Source organism: Galeopterus variegatus, unplaced genomic scaffold (genome assembly GCF_000696425.1).
Source record: "Galeopterus variegatus unplaced genomic scaffold, G_variegatus-3.0.2 Scaffold2284, whole genome shotgun sequence".
In the NCBI taxonomy this organism is placed as follows: Eukaryota; Metazoa; Chordata; class Mammalia; order Dermoptera; family Cynocephalidae; genus Galeopterus; species Galeopterus variegatus.
Window position 1 is genome coordinate 246,553 of NW_007728395.1, and position 4,430 is coordinate 250,982.

The 4,430-nt window shown below is 54.6% G+C and overlaps 1 protein-coding gene across 1 annotated transcript in view; it reads left to right on the top strand.

The window, feature by feature from the left end:
* LOC103597333 (protein unc-93 homolog A-like) overlaps positions 1–4,430 on the top strand; it is a 35,862-nt gene that overhangs the window by 25,189 nt on the left and 6,243 nt on the right. The gene's annotated exons all lie outside the window — the stretch shown is intronic.

Sequence of the window (4,430 nt, forward strand, 5' to 3'; positions counted from 1 at the left end):
TGGGCACGACTTTCCCCTTGTGATGAAGACTCCTCCGTAGTCCTGGCCGGCATGTGAAAGCATTTCTGAGCAGAGCAATGTGCTCCCGGGCACTGGGTGCAGGGGTACAAGGGTCAACGGCACGTCGAGCGGCTCTCGGTTGGGATGGGGAGGTAGGAGTGTCAACTGGAGGAGGGAGCGTGCAGGTCACTGCGGTCAGCTCCTGTGGGTGCTCGGGGCTGCGGGGACAGTTGTGAGTCTTCTGGGAGTACCAGGCAGGGTGCTGAGGGGCTGGGGCGGAGAGGAGGCTGGGCTCAGCCGCGCAGGACCGACATGCCTGGGAAGGAGTCGGGCTCATTCGGGGTCAGAAGAAGCTGCAGAAGCATCGACACCGGGGGCGGGGGGGGCTGGCCAGCCGCATGGGGTTGTGGAGGACACTGCCACCAGCTACTGCCACGACTCAGGCAAACACATCAAGACCGACGGGAGGGGCAGCTGCACGGGTGAGAAGAGGGAATGAGAGGGGAGGAAGGAGGGGCCCCGGTCAAAGAGGAGGGGACGGGCCCGCAGGACCCGGGAGTCGGACGGCGGTGCACACGGGGCTGAGCATCTTGGTCCCAGGAAGAGGAGCACGCAGAGGACAAGCAGGTGGGACAGCAGGGACGTGGGTCTGCCGAGGGTCTCGGCTTTGAATAGGACAGAGAGGGCTCTGGCTGGGGCACAGGCAGAGAGGTGGTTGTTTTTAACGTTTATCATTTGCATTACTGTTTTTAGATGCAGAGTTAAGTGTTGGGACAAGAGGGGAGGAGAGAGCGGAAAAGGAAGGTTGAAGATACGGGGGTGCTAATGATGACACAGGGGGCGGGTGAGCCGGAGGATGAAGGGGCTCCCCAAGCAGGAGGAGGGCTGCCCTTTCTTTGGGGACTGGGGGAAGGAAGGACACGAGGGGAGCGTCGTCGGCACGGGAAGGAGGCGGGAACGTCCACGCCTGGTAAACTTGACGGTTAAGACAGACAGCCCCTCCTGGGCATTCACTGCGTGGCAGGTGTCGTGTGAGTCCTTCAGATGAATGCATTTGCTGTGTCACCCTGCAAGGGAGGCTCTGCTGCTGTCCACACTGCACAGAGGAGGGGAGGGAGCAGAATGAGGCTGCACTGAGGTCTGGGCACAGCTGACCACAGCCTTGGCCACATGTCCTGCAGTCCCTCGAGACTGACACTGATGTGGGAGAAGTGGAGGCTCAGGCCGCTGCTGTGGGCATCGGGGTCCCGACTGGTGATGGTGGAGGGACAGTTGAGGACAGAGGGTGGGCACGTGCAGCACAGCATTGTCCCCTGACGTGCTCCGCAGCCTCACCAAGGGAGGAGGGGGCAGGACAGCGTTCTACAGAGGGGTGAGGGAAAAACAACAGGGGGGCAGAATGAGGGTGACCAATGTCCTGTAGGATGGGAAGCCACCCAGGAGGGTGGTGAGAGGACACGGAGGGGAGAAGGTGCTGGTGACATCACAGAGGTCAGACTCCTGGCCCCAGGAGTGGGGCCTGGTGGGTTGGGGGAATGGAGTCCAGCCGGTGGCAGGACAATTGGAATCTAAAGCAGAGGTGACAAGCTCCAGGGCATGGCTCTTGCCTGCAGCTGCTGGCGGGGACCGTGGCCCCTTGGACTGCACCTGGAGAACTGTTGTTGGGTGGAGCCAAAAGTCCCAGGACCCCAGGACGACAGCAGGAGCCAAATGCCAAAGTCTTCACTGAAGTGTCATGACCGGCGGGGTCGGGGGGAGGGAGAGGCCGGAGTCCCTGCTGAGGGTCGGGGGAGCAGAGGTTCCTTCACGAGGTCCGGGGCGGCCACAGCGTGCGCCATCTCCAGCAGGCACCAGAGCGGGGAGCAGCAGGCTCAGGCGGCTTGTCCTGGAGGGGCCGAGTTGGAAGCCAGCAGGCAGGAAAGTGGCGTTCGTGAAGGATGGAAATGTCGGGGTGTTCCTCATTGGGGTCGGTTATGTTTTCTACAAAGAGATGAGCAGAAAGGTTTGGGAAGGAGGTCACCAGGGGTGGAGTGGGAGGCTGGAGACATGTGGGGGCGTCAGTGGGAGGACCGTGGCCGGAGGGATGCATTTTGAGAGGTGGATGAAAATGGCAGGTGTGAGCACGAAGGTGGGACCCTCAGCCCTGAGTTTGCCACGAACCCCACGTAGGGCCCCTGGGTGTCAAGCAGATGCTAATAACATAAGATTGAGGGGCCCCTTGGAGGTGGGCAGGGCTCAGAGGAGACCCTCTTCCCTTTGAGAGAGACATCACCGTTCCGTCTCTATCCAGGGAGCACTCGGGATTAGAAACTGGATAAAGCAAATCCACAGATAAGACCGATGCTCCAGGGATGGGAGGCCTGGTCACTCTACACCTGAGCGTAAAAAAGGACAAATTACCTCATAGATCATGGACTAAAAACTCCAGGTGGCTTCTTTCTTGTTATCTGAGTGTGCTGCCTACTTACAGACAGCCCAGCTGCAGAATGTGTCTTTGAACATACCTGTACTGTTAGACTTAAGGGGTTTGTGTTTCACCATCTTTTCTGCTGCCTCTGTCATGCAGGTAGCTTTACTGAAGTTCTGTGCCAAATGATGAAGGTGTACTTGGCACAGTGCCCTAATCTGATTTGTCTGGATTGAGGTCACTAGCCCAGAGGGACTAGACCAGAGCTACTTGCAGGCCTGGCTGCGGTACCACTGAACAGAGCAGACACTGATTCAGTGGGAGGGAAATGAACAGAAATGTACCAGAGCTTCTCTCGGCAGCCCGGAACTGTACTCTAGTGGCGTGTCACATCGCTGAAGGAACCCTAGGTGCTTACCCAGTCAGCTTCAGAGAGAATTTATTTCCACATCCACGTGGAGGTGTGAAAGACATCCAGTATCTTACTGAAGCCTCCAAGTGCAAGTGCCATCTCAACGTGCAAAGTGGCTCTCTGAACTCATCTGAATGTTACAAAGTATCTACACGTTAAAAGTAAAGTAAGGGACTGGGGTAAATAGCCCCACAATATTCCATACAATAATTCTATCTTTTTGTACCGGTAAAAGTATTTTTTTCCAAGGTTAAAACAGCTGTCGGGGAAAACAGTTATGTATTTGAGAATTTCTTTTGGAGCCTACACTTTCGGTCGTCTCAGCGAGGAGTGACGTTTTAACGCTGCAGTCTGTGCAGGCTGGCTCCCCAGCTGTCCAACGGGCACCAGGCAGTACGGCACATCCCTAAGACCTCCATTCTCTATCTATCTATCTATCTATCTATCTATCTATCTATCTATCTATCTATCTATCTATCTATCTATATCTATCTATTTATTTATTTATTTATTTTTACTTTTATTGAATCATAATTGATTATACATACTTTTGGGGTTCAACGTTGACATATGTTGATCATATCAATATTACTAGCACGTATACTGTCACAAATTGTACTTGTTCTTTATGCCCTTCATCCAATCTCTCCCCCTTCCCCTCTCCCTCCTCCTCCGCCCTCTAGTTACCCTACATTTCTTCCCTCCTTCTGAAAGAGTCATGGTTACTCTGTTGATTTGTTGCCTACATGATCTGTCCAATGCTGAGAGGTGTGTTCAGGTCCCCCAGTTTTACCGTAGAGCAGATGCTTCTTCTGTCACTCTGGGGTGGGCTTCATGGAGAGAGACATCCTCTTCCTTTCTTTGGTCTCTGCTGGTGACTCTCCTTGTGTCAATGCACTCTGGAGGCTGGTGGACCATCTGCATGGCAGTTGTGGCATCTAGCTGCTTTTGTGGCAGCCAGCCGTGGTTATTGTGGTGACTGTGGTAGGCCACCTACACGGAGGTGATGTTTTTGGCATGCTCCTTGGCATTGGTGGTGTGCCTGGTTGTGACAGGGTTGTCTGCTCCCTGGCTCCATGCCTCATGTCCCTGGTGGGCCCTGAGGCGCCGGTGGTGTGCCTGGGCAAGAACTAATTTTTTGTCCTTTGCTTACTTCTAAAACGGGGGAACTTCCTGTGGGCTCCAGTACTTGAGCTGTGTGGTTGAGCTAAATTGCTTCTTTGTTGCTGTTTCCCTAAGGAAGACTTTTTGTGCAGCTCAGGTTTTAATGGTTGACCTTATAGGCACTTCCAGCTCTCCAGAGACCTGGTGGATCTGGGTTGTGTAGAATCTCTGATCTGGGTCTGAGTCTTTCCATCAAACTGCACCCCAAGCAATTCTATATTCCTGACCAGTCTCCTCTGAGTGGTCCTGCGCTGATTGGGGGGCAGATCAGCTGTCCTTGCTGTGCCACCGGTGGCACCACCCATGCTGCAAACACTTACCAAGGGATGGGCCATGAGCTGGTCCCTTGTGATGACTCACCAGCCTCTGAGTGGATCCTTTTTTTCAGTTGTTGTGGCTCCTTGGACCTATGTGGGTCCACGGGAACCCTATTAGTGCTTTTGCTGG